General features: G+C 30.9%; 1 protein-coding gene across 2 annotated transcripts in view; it reads right to left on the reverse strand.

Moving 5' to 3' along the window:
• Nucleotides 1-9,650, reverse strand: part of CycY (cyclin Y) — a 47,843-nt gene extending 38,193 nt beyond the window's left edge. For both annotated transcript variants that reach the window (XM_067281279.1, XM_067281278.1), the window contains exon 1: nucleotides 9,505-9,650. The gene's annotated coding sequence lies outside the window, so the exon portion shown is untranslated. The remainder of the gene's footprint in view (nucleotides 1-9,504) is intronic.
• Nucleotides 9,651-14,618: the final 4,968 nt, after the last annotated feature.

Here is a 14,618-nt window from a genome sequence, read left to right on the forward strand (position 1 = left end):
GTGAGAAATGGTCCCTATTTAGGTATTATTCTTGTAAAGAAACTTGGGAGAGGGAAAAAAAAAAAACAGTAAATAAACTCAGTCAAATTATTAAACGTTCAGTAGTTAATGATGGCTTCTCAGACATTTTTATCATAACAGAATTAATATTTACTTTTAAAATACTCACTAATTATTGTTTTATAAAAAAATAAGTGAATAATTTTATGATGAAAAACACGTGTGCTTTTGAAAAAACTACTGAATGCAAAAACAGAGCTGAGAAATTATTTCAAAAACTCTGAATATATTTATATTTAGCTTTATTTAAGTATATCATGTTAAAACTTCATTTGTTACCACTATGATTTAATAAATATACAACCCATACAGGTATTTAAAGTAAATTTTAATTTCTAATATATTATTGTGAAAAGACAAAGTAATTGAAGTTGATGGCACTGCCTCCATCAGAGAGCAAGAGAATGCCTCAATATTTGGTCTGGAATGATTCTGAATATGAAACCATTTCAATCAGGAACTACCCACTAACGAACAAAAGCTAGAGCCAAATTCAACTTCTTGGTGGAATGCAGAAATTACAAGGTATTTTTGATGTCTATATACTGTATTCGACTCCCTGTAGGATGTGAATTCTTAAAAACGTTCCATTTCCACATTCCAATTTAAAAAATCCTGAAGAAGAACTCCTGTGAAGATCAAAAACATTAGAATTTGCAATTGATTATTCTGGAATTTAAGGTTCAATTTAAAGGTGCTATTTTGTATGATATATTCCAGGCTTGCAGAGTTGGAGCTACCCACTCTACCTTGAAGTGCATCAAAAGATAGTGAAGAATGAAGGAACTGTGTATATTACTGCTTTTTTAAACTTGGATATAATAAACAACTTCATTTAATTCAATTTCCCTTATTTTTGTTTTTAAATGGTATTACACCCTGTAGGATAATAGTCTGAATCTGCCCAATTATAATCAAAACAAATTTTACATTTGTTGTTAAATTATTGAACATTAAACTCATAGATGTTTTCTTTATATAATAGTAAAGGATTTTACTGATAAATTGATTGTATGTATATGTGTGTATATATATATAGAAAAAATAGATTATAAAATATTTCAGAAAGATAGATATCAATTAAGAACAGAATATATCAAACTAAGTACTGTAATAGATAAAGTATGAGTGACAAAATAGTTGAAAATGAATAAAATAGAAATGATTTAAGTAAAGGGAATTATATAAGCAACTTCTGCAAGAGAATTACTTATAAAAATGTAAAGAAATGAAAATGCAAAATTAGTATATGAATAAAACATGTGGCTTTATACATTTCAGATTGGTTTTTACAAGAATATCCTTTATAATTAATATTATAAAGGATAAAGAAATCCTTTATAATTAATAATTTTAAAAAAATAAATTTTTATACTTTTATATAAATTTCTATTAGTTTCTAACATGTATATAATTATAATGAGCAAATATTTATTGTTACAATCATATTTCTAATTTATTTAATTTAAACAGCATGTATTTTTAAATATTTTTTGAGGTGGCGAGCATATATTTTTAAAATATATTCACCACCTCAAATTAGTACTGAAGTGTCTTGCCCCTGTACATCTTACTTTTACTTTAACAATAGTCATTCCAGTCATCTAGTAACTGCTTTCAGGGAAAAGTTTTGAATTGAAATAATGTGACTTCCATTTGCATCAGAAGTTTATGTATAGTTAATTGGGGCCTCTTGCCCCTAAGGTTTCCATATCTGGTCTCTGATTTCATCTATCTAACTCTATTCTCAAGATTAAGGAAATACAGACGAACAAACAACAGTGGGAACTTATAGGTCTACAATTTGAAAATTGTGGCCCAATGAGATGTTATACATTAAATGTATTAAGAAACATTTAATGTATATGTTTCAAGTACAGAACTGTCAAAGAAAGTTTTACAAGGGTTACAACTCATTTAAAGATCTAGAGAAGGCATTTGACAAAATTGACTGGAAAAGACTGATGGGCATTTCGAGAAAGAAAGGAATAGATTGGAAGAACAGATTAATACTAAGCTTGTACAAATATCAGAGAGCAGTAGTTAAAGTGGATGGTCAATACAGTGAAAAAATCAAGATTGAATAGGGTGTTAGGCAGAGGTGTTGCTTATCACTGCTTCTTTTCAACATATACATATCTAGATGAGAAAGGCAGATTCAGTGCCTAAGATATACTGATGATATGGCAATTCTGACAGAGAGCAAGAATAAAATGAGAAAGATCTTGAGTGAACTAGAGGGAATGTGTGGCCTTCAAAATGAAAATTAATGTTAACAAAACCAAAGTACTTTGGGTCAGAGAAAAGAAAAAAAAGGTCGACATCTACATAAATGGTGACAAAGTGGAACAAGTTTAGATACCTGGATACTTGGCTTAACTGAGTGCAGAATTGGGAAAAAATTCAAGAAAAGAATTGGTATGGTAAAAGAGGCATTTAGCCAAATGAAAACAATTTTGTATGGGCCTCTGAAATTAGAATTAAGAAAAAGACTGGTCAAATGCTACATCCAGAATGTTTTCCTCTGATGCTGAAACTTGGACCTTGAGACAATGTGACATTAGGAGAATAGAGGCCCTGGAGATGTGGCTTTGAAAAAGAATAGAGACAGCCAGATGGAGCAATAAGGTGAGAAATGAGGAAGTCTTAAGAAGAGTGGGCAAAAAAAAGAGCATAGTAAAGACAATAAAAAGGTGAAAAGCTAATTGATGGGACACATGATTTAGAGGAAGGCTTATAGAATGACATTATGGAAGGAATAGCTGCAGGCAGAAAGAAACAAGGGAGAAGGAGAATTAAAATGCTGGATGGCTTAAAAGATGGTAGTATAAGGAGCTAAACACAAGAATGCAGGATAGAGTAGTATGGAAAAAGAGAGGTGGTGCTCACTGGACCTGCTGTAACTAGCAGAAAACTAAAAAAGAAGAAAGTTTCATTTTACATATTTATATGAGGGTAATCCCAAAAGTAAGGTCTCCTATTTTTTTAAAAATACAAAGAAAAACATTTATTTTCAATAATGTTCATATTATTTTAAAGCTTGAACCTTCATCTATTTTTCTACATAATTGCCATTTTGGTCGATGCATTTTTGTATGTGCTGTGGCAATTTTTGTATGTCCATGTCATACCAGCTCACCACCATGTCATGTTAAACCAATTGAAATTTATCACCAATTGACAGAAGTTTGTGGCGAGTCATGCATAGATGTCAAAAACGTCCTCAAGTGGTGCAGGGAGTTTGCAGCTGATCATACTGAAATTCATGACAAAGAAAGAAGCAGGAGACTGTCAATTTCTGACGAGACAATCGTGAAGGTTGAACAAACCATGTGTGAAGATCGGCGAATCACTCTGGATGATCTCTTGCATTTTCGTTCTTGGAGTTTCCCGATGCACCAATCACAGGATTTTAACAGAAAAGTTGTAATATCAAAAGGTGTGCACAAGATGGGTCCCACAACATGGCGGCAAGTTGATGTGACATGGGCATACAAAAATGCATCAACTGAAATGACAGTTATGTAGAAAAATAGATAAATATTCAAGCTTTAAAATGATGTAAACATTATTGAAAATAAACATTTCTTTGTATTTTTAAAAAAATAGGAGACCTTACTTTTGGGATTACCCTCGTAATTATAATGAGATGTTATATATTAAATGTATTAAATAACACACATTTGGATATGAATAATAGAAAATAATTATTAAATATTTATTCACAGGAAAATAAAGTTCAAATCAATATATATACATTTGGAGTGTAAATATCTGAATTTGATTTTTTTAATATAGTTTTTGCTAAAGCTGAATTAAAAAGTACTTTGAAAACATTACAAAATAAAAATAAAAGTCCCTACTTAACATCATTCCACCTAACACTGTTGAGAAAAAGATACAAATGTTTATAATCATTTATAATTATTATTAATTTTTTTTAAATATAATAAAATTGATTCTGAGTTGGGAATTAAATAAATGCTAGAGGTTGAAAATATGAACCAATAGGAAACTTTACTCTTGTTTATATCATTTAACCTATGGTAAAATCAAATTTGTTATGTCATTGCTCTTCACATTGCAACCTCCAAGAAACTATCAATGTATGTTAAGTAAGAACTTACTCTAATAATTCTAAAGACAGTGCCTGAGTTCAATAAATGATGAAATGTAAATTTCTAATCTAATCAGAAAAATGCTTTTACTATATGTATGAATTAAAAACACTAAATCATATTACTTCAATTCATTGAATAATAATAATTTAGATATCCAATTATCTCCAGAAAATGTTTCATAATCTAAAGCAGTGTTTCCCAACGTGGAGCCCATGCCCCACAGAGGGGCAATTTGATTGTTAAGGGGGGCAATTCGAAAATGGACTCATCTAGAGTTTAAGTTAACTGTATAGCTGCCTGTATGCCATATTTATTGTAAATATTGATTTAAGTTAGTTTTAGTTTTATTTGTTCTTTGTTTCCCTTTCCTTCTAGAGCTTCCCGTTATAACCCTTTTTCCTTGGGGTGGGATTAACAATTCTGGGAACCACTGAGAACAAATAGATGAACAAAGCCCTGAGGTCGGTGAAAGAGGAGAAAGGACATTCTTTGCCCAGACCTCAAGGTGGGCAGACGTGAGTTGTGGTGTTCCAGGTCACATTTGGCGATGACTGGAAAGTGCAAAAGACTGATGAAAGGATTGGGTTTTATTGTGGTTACAATAAAACAGTATGGCAATTAAGTGCAAGAAAAACTTCAACAAACATGACAACGAGAGACCTTCCAAAAGAGTTCAATGTATATGTTGGGGGGCATAAGAACTTTAGAAAGGCTTAAGTGGGGCATAGCACAAAAAAGGTTGGGAAACACTGATCTAAAGGAAATATAATACGTGGCATGTTTTTTAAGTAAGTAATGTTTTAAAATAGGACTCCGCAGTGCTATGGTTGGTGTTCTGTGAATGTGTGCTGAGTACCTACATTTGTTGGCTAGCCACAGACGCAATTACGGAAGCATTCATTCGTTTTACGTTTATTTGTGTTTAAAATGTGTCAGACAATTGAAAATCCTACCAATTGAGAAGCATGCACAGCGATTCGTTTTTTAATGCAAAAGACGTGAAAGTGGCTGACATTCATCAGCAGATTAGCAAGGTGTATGGAAAAACATTACGAGCAATGGAATGGTAAGAAAATGGGTTAGAGCATTTAAAGATAGCCATACTAATGTCCATGACGAGGAGCGTAGTGAGTAACCGTCTGTCATTACTGAAGACTTGGTGCAGAAAGTTGTTGCAAAAGTTCAAGAAAACAGATGCTGTACGATTTCATCATCCAAAATAAAAAGTATGGCAAGCTCAGTAAGGGATTGTTTAGCTTCATGACAATGTCCGTCCACACGTGGCTCGATGAACCCAGCAGCAGGTTTCTATGAGGATGGAATTCAGAAGATGGTTGTACAATATGAAAAGTGCCTTTATATTGGAAGAAATTATGTTGAAAAGTAGATTAAGGTACAGGCTTTCATGTAAGAAAAAAATTATTTAAAAAATTGCAGTTGTTTTTTTTAATATCAAAACGGTACTTACTTAAAAAACAAACCTGGTATATAGCATGGAACAGACTGCTAAACAATAATATTGTAATATAAAATGATTTGGATTCCATGGAAAAATTGACATATTTTCACAAAATATAGAATTCATTATTTAATTCCTGAGGTTAATTACATAATGATGTGTTGCATTCTAACCAATCTCCAATCTCCTGTTAACCTTAGTTGGCTCTATTTTAAATTTAGTTCTCTAATGTAAAGTTTAGTAATTTTCTTTTTTTATGTTATTTTGTTAATCTGACAGATATTAATTGGCATATGATGTGATATTTGAATTTACGAGATCTGTGGAAGAAAGGAGTAAGAAGCAAAATTAGTATTTTGAGGAAATGAGGATCAGAATTTCCCTATTAATACAATACTATTAGCTATTGCTATGGTCCTTATTGAAGTTCCTTTATATATATGGTTAATTACAAATTTCATTATTTACCATGAAATAGATATACAGGGTGGGCCAGCGAAAACGAAACGGCAGAGTGTTCGTGTTCGTCCAAGCAAAGCGCTCGGACAGGTCGATTTTACTCTCGAGGGGACATCTTTTGCAATAAAGTTTTTGCGATTCTGAATGCAACAGACAACAAAAAATTTTAAAAACTCATTTATTTTGTATTAACTAAACAAGCATTTATTTTGAAAAAAATGTTTGTTTAGTTAATATTCAGAATCACAAAAACTTCATTGCAAAAGATGTCCCCTCGAGAGTAAAATCGACTTGTCCGAGCGCTTTGCTTGGACGAACACGAACACTCTGCTGTTTCGTTTTCGCTGGCCCACCCTGTATAGTTTACTTCTTCCACACCACCCTTTAAATTGTACAAAATTAAGAGTATAATAAATATAAGAATATTAATACTGCTCAGTCCCATGATCTACAGTCACTTCTCAAGTTACGACCATTCGCACTTATGACGAAAAATTTCATTAAAAAATTTTTAAAATGTATCAATTTTTTATAGGTTTTGTGGAATATATAATATATCATATACATATATATCTTGCACGCTTTTGGCGATTGATTGCGTCATCTTTAGTTTTGTTCTGTAGTTAGTTACCCTTCGCGTGTGCTTGTGTAAGATGGCTAACTGTTTTGTTGAAGTACAGTCACTTCTTGACTTACGTCCGAAGTTGCGGAACCAAACCCCGTCGTAAGTCGAGAAGTGACTGTATTGACTAATGCAGGCATTACTTTGACCTTAAACTGCAGAATGTATGTATATATTATATATTATTAAATATATACTTATAAATAATATATAAATTTAGAATTTATCAAATTTCTATTTATTAAAATATACATAGTTTTACATGTAACATACAAAATTCATACAGGATAAATTCATATGTTGCAAGAATACTATTATTCCTCAACAACAATCAAATGAACAAAATGATGAAACAAAAGAAATGAACATGAAGTACTGAACTTTAAAATTATCGCATTGAAAAATCACTGGTAAGATCGTCGTCATCAGAATCTTCCTCACTAGAATGTTTTTGTATGGTTGAAGCAGATGATGGTTTCCAAGTGTAACATTTTATCATTGTTGCTTTTAAAAACTCGATTTTGTAGTTTAATTTTTATTAAATTTAATTGCAAAAAAATACGTTCAACTGCTGCACTTGAATGAGGAAGCAATAAAAACATCTATTTACTGCCAAAGTAAAGTAGAAAAATATAGAAATATAGAATTAAAATGAATGTTTTGAAAGGTACTAAATTGAAAGGAAAGATATTATAAATAGGATTTCATAAATAGTACTAAGAAAATGGTGTTGGGTATCTTGGTACTGGAACAAGTAAAAAGATATTAGATTAGTACAAAAGTATTAGGTGGAACAACACTGGTGCCGGCTTTGTAGCCCCGATTCTGTTACTCGGCGTCACCGCTAGAGGCGCCTCGATCTAGTTTCGTCGTTCCTTCCACTAGCTCTATAGTATGGTTATTAAGATATAAAAATTACTATATATTTATATTTAATTTATTAGCATTTTTACAACAATTCAATAAACTGGCAAATAAATTATTTATCTAATTCTAAAACATCAAAATCAATGGAAGAGTAATTTCATTTATTATCTGCTTGAGTCAGACACTTTTTTTGGTGGTGAAGGAAACTGACTATCCCAGAATATATTTTAAATTTAATACATAAATAGAGTCTAAAACAAACTTTATAAAACTCAATTTTACAATATTTGAAAAAGCTCAGAAAAACAGGTACATATTTTTATGTGATAATGTGAAATGTCAGTTCAGTATATAAACTATAGTCTGGAAATAAACATTTTCTTATATACCAGTACTAATGTTACTTGTTATCAAAATGTTTGTTTTTATTGATAAAAATAAAAGTAATAATTCAAATTATGAAAGTAGAAAATAGCTTTTATGTATATATATTGTGATATCAGTTTTATTTTCAATATATTTAGTTTACTTATGACATTATAGTACTACTGTTAACATTTTTTTAAAATCTATTAACATTATTTTAAAAGAAAAATGGATATCATATAAGTACATAATTTTATATCATGCATTTTACAAAAATATATGATATAAAATTAATATATATCATTCTATATTATCAATGTGACTATTAAAACTTAATTCTGATCTTTACAAGTTCCTAAAAATCTAAAAAATATTAAATAAATAAATTTCCATTCTAATTTACAGAAAAAAGTATTGTATAATTTAAATGTTTTATAGTTGTTATTATGTTAAATTATGAAATATTCTAATTAATCACAACTTTGGATTACAATCAATAGCAATAAAGTGTTACTATAAATTATATAATAAAAAGTTGGAGACAATTCAACAAATAAAATCTAATCCAACCAAAAACAAAATAAACAAACTGAAATTAAAATATAAATAAATAAGTATAATTTTCAAAATACTTTTACAAATGTTCTAAAATATTTTTATTGTGTTAAAAGTATAATATAACAATTCTTTAATTTAATTTCAATTAAAATAATAAGCAATCTATTATATACATTACATTTTAATCACTCTGTGCATGCACATACACAAACACAAATATACCATATATAAATATTATATAATGCAAATAATATTTCCGGATAAAAAAAAATTTGAAGGCTTTCTTTTAACACTCGAGAAATCCTAGTAAGTCTGACATAATAATTAAATAATAGAATGACAACAGATATACGTGCTTTTTCACAAAATCCAATTGCTATTCGGTTTAATCATCTCCGACATTAACAATCTTCGATTCATTTTATTCAGAATTACAATTATTTTTCATTACATCAGCTTAAGGCAATGAACTGTTTATAAATGTAATTATCAAATGCTAGTAAACTGTATTTCAAAGCAAAATATTAAAAAAAAAGTAATAAAATTACATTATTGTGTTTTTCAATAAGAAAAAAAACTGATGTGATCTTTAACTTAAACTCCACAGGATGTTGCAAATTATTATTTTCAATGGAATCGATATGAATTTTATCGGCTTAAGTATGCTTAAATTCTTTCGGGGAAAAAAATACGTGGGTCTAAACTAGAAATTTATCAAATTAACTAATTAAAATAATTTAAACAGTTGGAAAAATCTCATGTAACTGAAAATTTTATTTTTTCAATTAACATCGATGTGAGTATACCATATCAAAAATCAACACTTCTTAGTATTGTGATCGAAACTTCGAAGCAAAAAAAATAATCAATTATTATATATTATTTTAAATTGAATACATTTAAGCCTAACGGCCGCTTAAATATTTATTTCAATTATGCTTGCAGTTGAAAAAAGTAAAATTCTAGAATCGATCCGAAACATTTAGTTTTACCTCAATAGGTATATGCACATGCTTGTAATGTCAGAGCGCTTTATTTTCAATCGTTTTCCATGAAAAATTTCAACCGACTTAACGAAATGGAAGCCATGTCCCAATCGCCGACTTCAAAACGTGACAGGACCGCACGGGTCCGCAGACGAAAATGACGTCAGAAGTCAGAGCATAAATTATAAAATTTCTAAAATTAGATTTATTGTATTCGTTAATATTTTTAATATATAATTATTAATATACTTATTTCTTTTCGAAATAATATAACTTCTTTTACTGAATATATAGAAAAATTTAACTTTTTAATTTTTTTCCGATTGTTATTATATTATATTAGTCTTACATTATGATAACATTAGATGTAAATTCAATTTACTAACAGCACAGTTAAAATATTACAAGAAAATCAAACTTCTATCAAAAGCATAAATATGAATTATTTTTGTTTCAATAAATAGATAGTAAGAACTAAAAATTTTAGCGTAAGAGTAAAATAAAACCATATCAAGTTCTTCAAAATTTTAAATGAAATGATTTGTTAAATACTGAATAAATACAAAGATTCACTTTTAGAATTACACTATTATGGATTCTATTCGAAATTTCGTAATCAATTCTAAAATATAAAAACAAAAGTGAGTGTTGAAAGTAAAAGACAACCGATAGAGATGTATGGATCATTGCCAAAGTTTTTAACAGGCTGGCTAAGTTATAAAGAAGAAAAAACAGCATTTTATTCAGAAATACAAACCCGTATATTTTTCAGAGATATGTAATATAAATATAGAATATCATAGAAAGTACAGAATCATAGTGATAGCGATAAAATAAATGTACGAAATCATAATTTTGTTGTAAACATTTTACGTAATATATTAGCTATTTATATAAGCATAGATTGAAACGCTTTCTTCAATTTCAATAAAACTAAAAATAATCATCATGAATTTAATTCCAATTTATTCAAGTGATATTGCTTTAATTGGAGGAATTATAAGATAGTAACTTATAACGCGGTCTAGCAGTTTTTAGTAGAATGCGTTTAAGTTGTAAGCAGTGGCGTAGCGTAGTGGGGCGGCAGGGGCGGCCCGCCCCGGGCGGCACTTTTAGAGGGCGGCAAAATTTCACAATAAATAATAATATCTTGTAAAAATTTGAACCATTAAATAAGGGGGCGGCGAAATTTTCCTCCGTCCCGGGCGGCTGACACCCACGCTACGCCACTGCTTGTAAGATAAAAACAAAAATAAATCATTTTATTGCTTCTTTATCCGTTGTTTAATTAACTTTGTTAATTCTTTTGTAAATTCTAGTTTTGCAAATACAAAAAGTAATTTGCAAATTACAAATTGTAAATACGCGAAGTGAGAAAGTAAACAGTGTACGGATATTTAATGCATTTGATAAAATAAATCAATAATAATCAATACACGAAATCATAACTCAGTTTGAGAAAAAAAAAGCATGTCTTTTGAAACATTTTGATAGATTTTAATGTAATGTTTTAATTAAATTGCAGATTCAAGTTTATCTTTTATCGGGATGTTTTTGTTCCTTTCCCAGTCGTCGCAGTTTTTCTTATCTTTGTGAAATCTGAAGTATGAAGTTAAACAACAAGAAAATTCTTTATAATCTATATTTATTATATAAAATACTGTAACTTTAAAAATATAATTTTTCTTAAAATCAGATATGAAAATATTTTAGAAAAATTTTTAAATTAACGTATTCTTCATTATGTAATCAAATGTAATATCTTTTATTACAAATTGATAGTCCTAGCCACTATTTCAAAAAATAACTTACAATCATATCTATTGCAAACTCGATTAATATGATAAATACATTTCGGGGAAGTGTTTAATTCAGTCTTTAGTAACATCGAAATTTTTCCAGTATATCATGTCATATTGTTTAACAGCACAAATTTTCTCACTACACAATTTTAAAATTATAAAACAAATTAGAAATTAATATAGTGGTCACTTGTAATGGTTCCTCGATGAGTACGACCAAAAACCTATTTACGCCAGATACCAACGAGCTAGAATATACTACATAGAGGGGCTGTAGTGACATCTTGTTTAAAGAAAATTGAATACATGTCTGCCATTTTCCTTTTAGTCAAAGGGGCGTGCCATTTATGCTGTTTAAAGGCAACTGGCTAGAATATTATAACTCGTGTAATAGTGTGCAAAAATAAAGAAGAGTTTTAACCCTAAACTGAGATGGTACTAGTTAAAATGACCCTACTTAATTCTCTTTTCAATTTTGAAAGTAAATTACAAAATATTTCTTTCTTTAATATTTACAATTTTTAAAAATAAAACTCATCACTGCCCACAGAATTAAGCTTTTTGCCATTCGACAATAATTAAAAATATAAAAAGTTATAAGTAAAGGTTCTTCTTCCAATAGTGAGACCAGTGATATTTATCACATCTTTCTTAATTATTCGCAATTAACAAAGACCGAGATTAAAACAGTTCACTTTATTTTGCCTATTTAACAATGCATTTCGGATTGGTAATTTTCCAATCCCTCTTCAGGCTTACAACTTCGATGTCGAAGGTTGTTGTCTACAACATAATGAACAAAATGTTAGTTCATGTTAATATAATTTTGTTATCCAGAATGATAGATATAGTACACAATTTGTACACATCTAATCAGTGGCGTAGCTAGGGGGTGCGGTAGGTGCGGTCCTCACTGGGCTCCTGGAAAGCGATAGGCCCATGGGGCACCAAAATCACAAGAAAAAAGACCCAAAAAATTTTTCACGGCAATCAGAACAAAGCAAAATTTGGCATTTGGCTGCCCGAGCTGGAGCCCCTATTACACAGGAAAATCAGCAAATAAACGGTAATCTAGTTATACACTATATAAACCACCACACAAAAATATTTTAGTCCGTTTACGTAAACAAAACATAAAATACCTAACGCATCATTTATCAAACGAAAGAAATTGAACATCTAAACGCAATGTTTTTAACGGAATAAATAAATTCAAAAGCCGAAATTTATAGAAAAAAATTACTTGTTTTCGTTTGGACGTTCCCGATTACCATTACGGAAAAAGGACACTCCTGCCGAAAAATATTTTTCGGGGGCCCACAAATCTGGTTCCGCACCGAGCCCGGAGAACCGTAGCTACGCAACTGCATCTAATGGTGCAGTTTCTACATATCAGTCTCTTTCACTTACTAGCATGTTTTCTTTATCTACTTTTGAGGAGCAAATGCAACACTTCTTCCATTTTCCACAATTATTAGCTCTTTATTACCTTTAGAAAAATTTTAATTTTAACAATGTGGTTCATAACATGATAGAGGTCAAAATCAGTAGCGTAGCGAAGGGAGCAAGGGGGTGTATCATGCACCGGGCGCCACTCGCAGAGAGGCGCCCAAATAGTCTTCATGACAAACTGTATGTGTTTCTGGAGAGGAGGGAGCACCAATAAAGTGTTGTGACCCGGGTGCCAGTTATGTTCGCTACGCCACTCGTCAAAATGTAGTTTTTCGTTGTAAATATTTTCACAAATTGAAATAAAAATTCTCACAAACAAACTATAACTATAATAAAAACATCAGAACACTACTTATATTCTGCAAAAGAAAAAAACACTATCCGATAAAAATCAACAACGTACTGAGTACGGTACGGATCAGACTGAGTACATTATACGAGTAAATAAACAATCATAAGGTTGAGAGTAAAGTCCTTCAAGACCTGGCTAGTACTTAGATTATAAAAATATTGTAATATCGAGAATTAAGTACTATACTTACCGCTTGAAGTACTATACTTACCGCTCTGATCTTACCTTTAGTTATAATAATTAAACAAAATCTAGAAAATAGATAAATTCAAGATGATGCAATCTAGATTTATATCTCTTATCTAATTGCCTAAATCTCAAATCTAGGAGCAAACAAAATAATCTAGATTTAGGTGGAAAAAATAGATTCTAAAGTAACAATCCTGCTCAACAATTCCAAAGTAACAAACAGTCCTGTTGTATATTATCATTGTTTTGATATAAAGTAAAATGGCGGTCGATAGTACCCGTCTTGTTACCAAGAGCGCTGTATCTAAAGTCGCAACAGGGGCAAATTCTCTGGGCTTGCTTAGCATGCGCTGCATGCTCAAGAGAAAGTTTTGACTGTCAATATACTTTTTATATGAAAACAAATACGCCAATAATAATTTATTCTAACGTGTAAACTTTTTCATCATTTGTGTTTCTTTTACATTGGCAGCTAGCGGCTAGCCGTTTTAAGTCAGTACGATACTTGCGAAACTCGATCGCTTGCTCGTGTGGAAGTTTCTGCAGCAAACAAGTGCGCGCGCATGTCGTCATTCGAAGCATTTAACACGGCCAGATTGTATCGAAACCTTGCGGTACCCGGTCAGCATACATGTATTATGTACTGTACAGGGGCGGATCTACATAGAGGTTAATAGGGCTTAAGCCCTGGGCCCCCAGTTTCAAAGGCCCACAAAATTTGAATTATTATCACAAATTTTTAATACTTTTTCATTACAATATATTTCATGTGTAGATATAGTGGGGTTTATAATAGTCTATACTTTTTTATTCACACTAAATAACGTTTCTGCCTATTGTTTAGTGCTAGAGATAGACCTATTATTTTTATTATAAATTTCAGCATGCCCAAAAATTATGGTCAGGATCCGCCCCTGGGGCACAACCCCTCTATGTAGTCTATTCTAGCTCATTGACAGATACCATACCAGTTTAGTGTAAAAACCTACCTAGTGTTGCGTATTTCGTATACATCGTGAAGTATGCTGTGTCCATTGGTGCACATTATGGCATTTACAAACTCCATTCCGGGAAAAAGTACTTATGTACACAAAAGTACATAACATGGACTCAAGAGTTGTGGTTCGTCCTGGCGTAAATTTAAAATCATGTTGGTTCAATCTCCGATGCGCTGTACGACATTTCCTGATTGTGCCAGTCAGTGGCGTAGCGTGGGTGTCAGCTGCCCGGGACGGAGGAAAATTTCGCCGTCCCCTTATTTAGGTATTATTATTATTTAATGTGAAATTTTGCCGCTTTCTTAAAGGGCCGCCCGGGGCGGCCGC

The sequence above is a fragment of the Centruroides vittatus genome, unplaced genomic scaffold (genome assembly GCF_030686945.1).
Source record: "Centruroides vittatus isolate TY-2023 unplaced genomic scaffold, ASM3068694v2 contig_914, whole genome shotgun sequence".
NCBI classification, from domain to species: Eukaryota; Metazoa; Arthropoda; class Arachnida; order Scorpiones; family Buthidae; genus Centruroides; species Centruroides vittatus.